General features: G+C 47.2%; 1 non-coding gene and 1 pseudogene across 1 annotated transcript; both read left to right on the top strand.

Moving 5' to 3' along the window:
• Window positions 1–2071: 2071 nt before the first annotated feature.
• On the top strand, window positions 2072–2226 carry LOC113374446. Its single transcript, XR_003366983.1, has one exon. It is a non-coding gene; the product is annotated as a 5.8S ribosomal RNA (ribosomal RNA).
• Window positions 2227–2553: 327 nt separating this feature from the next.
• Window positions 2554–9713, top strand: LOC113374447 (annotated as a pseudogene).
• The last annotated feature ends 494 nt before the right edge of the window (window positions 9714–10207 follow it).

Genomic DNA, 10207 nt, shown 5'->3' with positions numbered 1-10207 from the left:
CGAGGCCCCCGTAATCGGAATGAGTACACTTTAAATCCTTTAACGAGGATCTATTAGAGGGCCAGTCCTGGTGCCAGCAGCCGCGGTAATTCCAGCTCTAATAGCGTATATTAAAGTTGTTGCGGTTAAAAAGCTCGTAGTTGAATCTGTGTCCCACACTGTCGGTTCACCGCATCGCGGTGTTCAACAGGCATGTCTGTGGGACGTCCTACCGGTGGGCTTAGCCCGTAAAAAGGCGGCCCAACTCAAAATCCTACCAAGGTGCTCTTCACCGAGTGTCGAGGTGGGCCGGTACGTTTACTTTGAACAAATTAGAGTGCTTAAAGCAGGCTCATTCGCCTGAATATTGTGTGCATGGAATAATGGAATAGGACCTCGGTTCTATTTTGTTGGTTTTCGGAATTCCGAGGTAATGATTAATAGGGACACTGGGGGCATTCGTATTGCGACGTTAGAGGTGAAATTCTTGGATCGTCGCAAGACGGACAGAAGCGAAAGCATTTGCCAAATGTGGTTTCATCAATCAAGAACGAAAGTTAGAGGTTCGAAGGCGATCAGATACCGCCCTAGTTCTAACCATAAACGATGCCAGCTAGCGATCCGCCGAAGTTCCTCCGATGACTCGGCGGGCAGCTTCCGCGAACCAAGCTTTTGGGTTCCGGGGGAAGTATGGTTGCAAAGCTGAAACTTAAAGGAATTGACGGAAGGGCACTACAAGGAGTGGAGCCTGCGGCTTAATTTGACTCAACCGGGAAACCTCACCAGGTCCAGACACCGGAAGGATTGACAGATTGAGAGCTCTTTCTTGATTCGGTGGGTGGTGGTGCATGGCCGTTCTTAGTTTGGGAGTGATTTGTCTGGTTAATTCTGATAACGAACGAGACTCTAGCCTGCTAAATAGACGTACTTTCTGGTATCGCAAAGACCCTCCGCTTCGGCTTCGGTCGTTGTTGGTTGTGGTTCCACTACCGGCGTACAAAATATCTTCTTAGAGGGACAGGCGACATTTAGTCGCACGAAATTGAGCAATAACAGGTCTGTGATGCCCTTAGATGTTCTGGGCCGCACGCGCGCTACACTGAAGAGATCAGCAGGTTTTCCTTGGCCGAAAGGTCCGGGTAATCCGTTGAAGCCTCTTCGTGCTAGGGATTGGGGCTTGCAATTCTTCCCCATGAACGAGGAATTCCTAGTAAGCGCGAGTCATAAGCTTGCGTTGATTATGTCCCTGCCCTTTGTACACACCGCCCGTCGCTACTACCGATTGAATTATTTAGTGAGGTCTTCGGACCGGTGCGCGGCAGCGTTCGACATTGCCGATGTTGCTGGGAAGATAACCAAACTTGATTATTTAGAGGAAGTAAAAGTCGTAACAAGGTTTCCGTAGGTGAACCTGCGGAAGGATCATTAACGTACATTTACTATTAAGTAAATGAAACGTGTTGCGAATGTCGTATAACGCTACCAATATAAAATCTTAAAGCCTCTGGCAATGATCATTCGTTTCATTAACGTTTGACCGGAGCTAGTCGCAAAATATTGCGCAGTGTGCAAAAGCAGCGTGACGCAGTTTACAACCGCTTAGCGCTCTTATGCATTGTGTGAGAGCACTGCCATGTATATCTGCTCGGTATCGCCAGATGCCTGAGCGAATGACGAAGTTCGTTGTGAAAACGGCGTTCTTTTTGAATATTATACTTTAAACGCATAGCTCAATCAATTCTTTGGGCGCTAGATGAAAGTCTAGTGTTTTAAAGTCGATTGTAGTAAACGCTTGCGTTAGTATTCTATATACTCTGCACATTTTATTCAAATTGTGCGAATTTGAACATTCGCTTCATTGCGTTGTTTTAAGAAAATGAAAAATCAGCGAAAGCAGATTTTTCAATCTCACACACAGTGAAATATTCATATTTCAATTTTGAAACGAGATTTTGTATCTCGGACCGAAACGCGAAAGCTTTACGGTGTACTAATTGTAACCATAATAATCATACTAGTTCAGAATCGCCCGAGTTATCTTAAACGATTTCGAGGGAATCACGATCGAAACATGTATAAATATATATAAAATCACCCTGAACGGTGGATCACTTGGCTCGTGGGTCGATGAAGAACGCAGCTAATTGCGCGTCGACATGTGAACTGCAGGATACATGAACATTGACATTTCGAACGCACATTGCGGTCCTCGGATACTGTTCCCGGACCACCTCTGGCTGAGAGTCGTATAACATTACCAGACTGCCGCTTGCTTTAAACGGCTTGCCGGCGAATGATGGAGTTTCGCGTATATGCGTGCTCTTAAATAATTCACTCAACGTGTGAGCCAGTCCACTTTGCAACATCGGACATTACCGTTCGTTGACGTTCTGTGGGATTACGGCGGGTTGTGTGTCCTAGAGATTTTATATTCTTGCGACCCTCCCAATAACCGGAAACCCGAACTCTTCGAAATGCGGTTTCGTTCCGGCAAATTTGGACGATTCAAAGGTTCCTCGTCGATTTTGTGTGCGCTTGCTTACTAACGTTTGCGAGCACATCATAATCATAATACGACCTCAGAGCAGATGAGATTACCCGCTGAATTTAAGCATATTACTAAGCGGTGGAAAAGAAACTAACTAGGATTCCCTTAGTAGCGGCGAGCGAACAGGGAAGAGCCCAGCACTAAATCCCGCGGCCGGAGACGGACGCTGGGAAATGTAGTGTTAGGGAGGATCCGATTATCTCGGTGCGTTGCGGCGAGTTCAAGTCCATCTTGAATGGGGCCATTTACCCATAGAGGGTGCCAGGCCCGTAGCGACCGTTGCGCGTATCGAGAGGATCTCTCCTCAGAGTCGAGTTGCTTGAGAGTGCAGCTCTAAGTGGGTGGTAAACTCCATCTAAGGCTAAATATGACCACGAGACCGATAGCGAACAAGTACCGTGAGGGAAAGTTGAAAAGAACTTTGAAGAGAGAGTTCAAGAGTACGTGAAAACGTTCAGGGGTAAACCTGAGAACCCGAAAGATCGAAAGGAGAGATTCAATGTTATCGTTGTCTTCCATTTAGTGGCGTGCGATTGACCGGGATTCGTCCTGCGATACGCCGTCGGTTTATGTGTCAGGCGGCGATGGCATGCACTTCTCTCTCAGTAGGACGTCGCGACCCGTTTGGTGTCGATCTACGACCGCGGCGGTAGCCTGTCACGAATTTATTCGCGCCAGACCCCGCGTGCCCGGCCGACTGCCAGACGGTATAAATGATATGGTATAGGGTCGCGGTCGAAGCGTTCGGCCGGTTGCAAGCACGCGACGGTTATTGGCCGTCGGACCTAGTCCGGCATCGATGCCGCCTCCGAGCTGTTAGCTACCGTGTTCTCGAAAGACTCTATTACCGGTCAGCGATGCTATTGCTTTGGGTACTTTCAGGACCCGTCTTGAAACACGGACCAAGGAGTCTAGCATGTGCGAGAGTCATTGGGAAATACAAAACCTAAAGGCGCAATGAACGTAAAGGTTTGCTTAAGTAAACTGAGGGATGACAGACCGCATCCACGGATGCGTGCTTGCAATCCCGAGGCGTCTCACTCTCATTGCGAGAAGAGACGCACTCAGAGCGTACACGCTAGGACCCGAAAGATGGTGAACTATGCCCGGTCAGGTCGAAGTCAGGGGAAACCCTGATGGAGGACCGTAGCGATTCTGACGTGCAAATCGATCGTCGGAACTGGGTATAGGGGCGAAAGACTAATCGAACCATCTAGTAGCTGGTTCCCTCCGAAGTTTCCCTCAGGATAGCTGGCATTCGATGAGCGAGTCTCATCCGGTAAAGCGAATGATTAGAGGCCTTGGGGCCGAAACGACCTCAACCTATTCTCAAACTTTAAATGGGTGAGATCTCTGGCTTGCTTGAATAGTGAAGCCAGAGATTTGGATCAGAGTGCCTAGTGGGCCATTTTGGTAAGCAGAACTGGCGCTGTGGGATGAACCAAACGCCGAGTTAAGGCGCCTAAACGACGCTAATGGATACCATGAAAGGCGTTGGTTGCTTAAGACAGCAGGACGGTGGCCATGGAAGTTGGAATCCGCTAAGGAGTGTGTAACAACTCACCTGCCGAAGCAACTAGCCCTGAAAATGGATGGCGCTGAAGCGTCGTGCCTATACTCGGCCGCCAAGGCATGAGAAACGTTCATAATAGTTCGTTTTGACGCCCTGGTGAGTAGGAGGTCGCGGTGGTGTGCGCAGAAGGGTTTGGGCGTAAGCCTGCCTGGAGCCGCCATCGGTGCAGATCTTGGTGGTAGTAGCAAATACTCCAGCGAGGCCCTGGAGGACTGACGTGGAGAAGGGTTTCGTGTGAACAGCCGTTGCACACGAGTCAGTCGATCCTAAGCCCCAGGAGAAATCCTATGTTGATGTCGGTGTATTTTATTTTGAATAAAATTTCACACCCATCGGGCGAAAGGGAATCCGGTTCCTATTCCGGAACCCGGCAGCGGAACCGTTTACAAGTCGGGCCCTCGCAAGAGAGTTCGTCGGGGTAACCCAAAATGACCTGGAGACGCCGTCGGGAAATACGGGAAGAGTTTTCTTTTCTGTATGAGCGTTCGAGTTCCCTGGAATCCTCTAGAAGGGAGATAGGGTTTGGAACGCGAAGAGCACCGCTGTTGCGGCGGTGTCCGTATCTTCCCCTCGGACCTTGAAAATCCAGGAGAGGGCCACGGTAGGTGTCGCGCCGGTTCGTACCCATATCCGCAGCAGGTCTCCAAGGTGAAGAGCCTCTAGTCGATAGATAAATGTAGGTAAGGGAAGTCGGCAAATTGGATCCGTAACTTCGGGATAAGGATTGGCTCTGAGGATCGGGGCGTGCCGGGCTTGGTTGGGAAGCGGGCGTAGGCCGATGTGCCGGGCCTGGGCAAGGTGAAATTGTCCTTGTGACTTAGATCCGAGCTCGGTCCCGTGTCTAGGCCCCCCGCGGATCTTTCTTGCTGCGAGGTTTCTGTGCCGGCTTCGGTCGGTCAGTCGTACTCTTCGGCCGCCATTCAACGGTCAGCTCAGAACTGGCACGGACTAGGGGAATCCGACTGTCTAATTAAAACAAAGCATTGCGATGGCCCTAGCGGGTGTTGACGCAATGTGATTTCTGCCCAGTGCTCTGAATGTCAACGTGAAGAAATTCAAGCAAGCGCGGGTAAACGGCGGGAGTAACTATGACTCTCTACTTTGGTGGGAGTGGTTGGGGTTCTTCGGGACCTCAGCTAGCAAGTGGCCTTCCTCCTCGTGGGTCCCACCGTGAGTACCCCTTCGGGGGGAAACTAAGCCACCTCTGTGAAATTTTGGGCTTAGGGGCTGCCAACCCTTTCGCCTGTAACTCAATCGGTACAACGTCAAATAATAAGCCTCGGATCAATAATGAAAATTTAGAATTAAATTTGGGTGAACCCACTGGTTTACCCCCACCGATTAATATAGAAGGTCATAATTGTCGATTTCCTACATGTAACAAAACATTTGCAACTGTAGTAGGTCGGGGAGTTCATGAACAGAAAACACACAAAGAATGGTATGATGAGGAACTTGCCAAAATAGTGCCAAAGAAAGCAAGATGGACGGAGGAGGAGCAGAAAATAATGGCCAAAGAGGAGGCCCTCTTAATAAGGCAAGGTGTGGGTCAAATAAATAAGGCCCTCCTCGCAGTAACACCAGGGCGGACGCTGGAAGCTATCAAAGGCCAAAGGCGATCCCCCAAATATAAAGGCCAGGTCGCAGAGTTTCTTGCTATGCCTGTGAACCAAAACACCAACAATGCATGCCCTCCAGCTACTGAAGATACCTCCAAACATGAGCTAGCTAACGCACTAAAAGCCGCTGCAGGACAGGATGCAGATAAATTTAATAGCTCCCTTCTAGTGAGCATTTGTCATAGAGCGGTTGAAATGTCACCGGAAGAAATAGAAAGAAATGTGACTGAATATCTTAAAGCCACCTTTCCAATAAAAAGGAAAGTTAAGCCTCAATTAAACAAAAGAAATAAAGCACCAATAATAAGTAAGAGACAGTTGCGTAGAATAGCATACAAAAACACTCAAAAATATTGGGCTAAGAACCCTAGTAAATGCATATCCTATTTATTAGACAGCAAAACGACAACTGTCATGCCTCCATCTGATATAATGGTGCAGTACTGGCAAAACTTATTAACATGCTCGTCCTCTGATACACCAGGCACTGATGAAGCGAGAACCGACGATCTCTCGCATTTATGGAGCCCAATTACCTCCCAAGAAGTTAAAGATTCACTTCCAGCGAGGAATTCGGCCCCTGGGCCCGATGGCATATCAGTTAACCTACTGAGGTCGATGCCCATAAATCTATTGGTAAATCTATTTAATGTTATACTATATATGGGTCGCGTTCCTGACACAATGACTGAATCCTATACTTCTTTGATTCCCAAGAAGGATAACGCGGAAAACCCAGGGGATTAAAGACCGATAACAGTTTCATCGGTCCTTACAAGAACATTGAATAAAGTACTCGCTAGGCGACTGCTTAGTGGAGTTAAGATCGATGAGAGACAGAAAGCCTTTCAAGCTGTCGACGGGTGCGCATATAACATCTTTGCGCTTGACCAGTTGCTAAGATACCACAGGCAAAATAAGAAACCTCTCTATTTAGCCTCTATAGACGTGGCAAAGGCATTTGATTCGATCTCCCATAGAGCTCTGACCGATACATTGAAATATTATAACCTGCCACAACCATTTATCAACTATGTTAGTGATCTATATAGAAGGGGTTGGACCAGACTCCGGTTTGGTCGCTTCACCTCGGATCCCATTAGTCCGAGGTGCGGTGTCAAGCAGGGAGATCCTCTGTCTCCGGTCCTCTTCAACATGATCATGAACAGGATGATTGAAAGAACCCCACCAGAAATCGGGGTCAATGTTGACGGATGCTTCTACAATATTCTTGCCTTTGCCGACGACCTAGTCTTGGTAGCATCGTCGGTCGGAGGTTTGCAGAAGTTATTAGATCATGCCGGTCAATACATGTCTAACTGTGGCTTAATTATAAACAACAACAAATCATTTACAGTTACGGTCAAGAACGTGCCGCACGTCAAAAAGTCGATTATAGATAAAACAACTACATTTAGTTGCAACGGTCAAACACTACCCGCACTCACAAGAGTGGATAGCTGGAGCTACCTCGGTGTCCAGTTCAATCCCGAAGGTGCAAACCTAGGGAACATGAGATTAAAATTACTAACAATCATTGACAAATTAACTAAGGCACCGTTAAAACCTCAACAAAGACTTTTTGCGCTACGAACTGTAGGCATACCCAGAATACTCCACCAACTAGTATTGGGTCATGCAAAAATCGGGTACCTCAAAACGCTGGACGGATTGATAAGAAAAGCCATAAGATCATGGCTAAGACTACCCAACGACGTAACATTAGCGTACTTTTATGCCCACTGTAGAGAGGGCGGTTTATCAATTCCATCCCTTAGGTGGCTCGTACCCCTTAGACGCAAAAATAGAATCCAGAACTTGAACTCTACCGACTCAAGCTTCCACAAGCTCGAGATCGCAAAATGTGAGAAAATGCTACATGACAACAACACCGTCATAAGCTCTCAAAAAGAATTGGATGAGAAATGGGCCCGCACACTTCATAAGTCAGTGGACGGAAACCCACTTAAACACTCAGCCAAAACACCATCCCAACATCGATGGATTACAGAGGGCAACAAACTTCTCACTGGCAGAGACTTCGTAAACTGTGTAAAATTCAGAATAAATGCGATGCCCACAAGGTCACGTACAACGAGAGGGAGAATGGAGGACAGATACTGCAGGGCAGGTTGTAATGCCTTGGAGACACTGGATCATGTTCTCCAAACTTGTCACAGAAGCCATCGCCAACGCATTGAACGCCACAATGCAGTAACCAACTATGTAAAGAGGGCACTAGAGAAATCTCATTCAAAAGTTGATCTTGAGCCATCCTTCAAAACGACCGAAGGAACTAGGAAGCCTGACCTAATAGCGGCACAGGACGGGAAGGTCATAGTATTAGATAGCGGCACAGGACGGGAAGGTCATAGTATTACAAGCCGCTGGTAGACATGATTAGGACAAAGTATAATGCAACTGAGGTAAACTTCAACACGATAACACTTAACATCAGGGGTGTTTGGTATAAAAAATCGGCGGAGTTCCTAACATCAAATAAAATACTTGGAAAGGACGAACTCAAAATTGTTTCAACCAGAGTTATCATCGGAGGACTTAACGGGTTCGCAAAATGGTCAAAAACAACGACAGTTAAGAAGAAAAGACAGGGAATTGGATGACCAAGTATATTAATGCGTGCTGCCTGCGCCACCATCCTCCAGGCACAAAACTAGGAGTTAGGTTTAGTGGGTATTGCCTTCGGGTCGAGTCCCACACTGCCTGGTCAACCTGGCGACCGGCGTGCGTAAATGCATTCCCCTCCTAGCCAAAAAAAAAAAAAAAAAAATAGCCAAATGCCTCGTCATCTAACTAGTGACGCGCATGAATGGATTAACGAGATTCCCACTGTCCCTATCTACTTTCTAGCGAAACCACTGCCAAGGGAACGGGCTTGGAAAAATTAGCGGGGAAAGAAGACCCTGTTGAGCTTGACTCTAGTCTGGCATTGTAAGGAGACATGAAAGGTGTAGCATAAGTGGGAGATAGTAATATCGTCGGTGAAATACCACTACTTTCATCGTTTCTTTACTTACTCGATTGGGCGGAAAGCGTGCGTCGAAAACTTGCGTTCCGACTGTCACGGTTTTCTAGAGCCAAGCGCATAAGAGTGGTGTGAGCCATTGCGCCGATCGCCAACAATACTCTAGCGTGATCCGATTCGAGGAAACTGCTAGGCGGGGAGTTTGACTGGGGCGGTACATCTGTCAAATAATAACGCAGGTGTCCTAAGGCCAGCTCAGCGAGGACAGAAACCTCGCGTAGAGCAAAAGGGCAAATGCTGGCTTGATCCCGTTGTTCAGTGTGCACAGGGACTGCGAAAGCATGGCCTATCGATCCTTTTGGCTTGAAGAGTTTTCAGCAACTGGCTTGTGGCAGCCAAGCGTTCATAGCGACGTTGCTTTTTGATCTTTCGATGTCGGCTCTTCCTATCATTGCGAAGCAGAATTCGCCAAGCGTTGGATTGTTCACCCACAAATAGGGAACGTGAGCTGGGTTTAGACCGTCGTGAGACAGGTTAGTTTTACCCTACTGATGAATCGTCGTTGCGATAGTAATCCTGCTCAGTACGAGAGGAACCGCAGGTTCGGACATTTGGTTCACGCACTCGGTCGAGCGGCCGGTGGTGCGAAGCTACCATCCGTGGGATTATGCCTGAACGCCTCTAAGGCCGTATCCTTTCTAGACAAAGTAAGCAACGATATCTCTAAGAGTCTCGTGAGTCGAAAGGCTCAATACAATGTGATTTATTAGGTATTCGGCACACGCCGTTTATCGCACGAGCCATTTTTAGCCGAATGGGGCGCTGGACAGGGGCGATATCCGTCCGTTATATCTGTCTTGCCTATAGCGGTCGATCATGGGTCACTAGTTCGATGTAGAGACTCGGAATCGTTTGTAAACGACTTAGGTACCTGGCGGGGTGTTGTACTCGGCAGAGCAGTTACCACGCTGCGATCCGTTGAGACTCAGCCCTTGGCTTGGGATTCGTCATGTTGGCTTGACGTCACCCCACGCTATTAGAGCATAAGCCTTAAGCCGTCGCATTGCAGCATGCCACAATCAGTAGGCTTGACAGTCGAAAACTTGTACATGCTGTACATGTGACACTTCTTCGGTATCTACCTAGCTATTTTGTACAACGTGCGTGAGTCAGCACGTAAATCAAAACTTATCGACAAATTCCAATACTAGAAATATTCATTATTTCTTTCAATAACCATAATGTCAAGAGAATAGTTATAAATATTTTTCAAGTTTACGAAATATATGTTTTTAAGAGAAACTTTTCATAATTTTTTAATATAAATATATGATATAATTCATTAAATTCTAAATAGGGAGAATGTTTTTTGCTAAATTTCTTGGAAATGCGTACAAGTTGCTAATAAGCAAAGTACGTATAAGTTATCTATAATGCAAAATGCGTGCAAGTTGTCAATGTGTAAAATACGTGCAAGTTGTCAATTTGCAGAATGCGTGCAA

Source organism: Ctenocephalides felis, unplaced genomic scaffold (genome assembly GCF_003426905.1).
Source record: "Ctenocephalides felis isolate EL2017-DRISC unplaced genomic scaffold, ASM342690v1 CF-g0.4_SCAFFOLD_01786, whole genome shotgun sequence".
Taxonomy (NCBI): domain Eukaryota; kingdom Metazoa; phylum Arthropoda; class Insecta; order Siphonaptera; family Pulicidae; genus Ctenocephalides; species Ctenocephalides felis.
The sequence above is the reverse complement of the archived record's forward strand: the minus strand, read 5'-3'. Positions and strand labels throughout refer to the sequence as shown.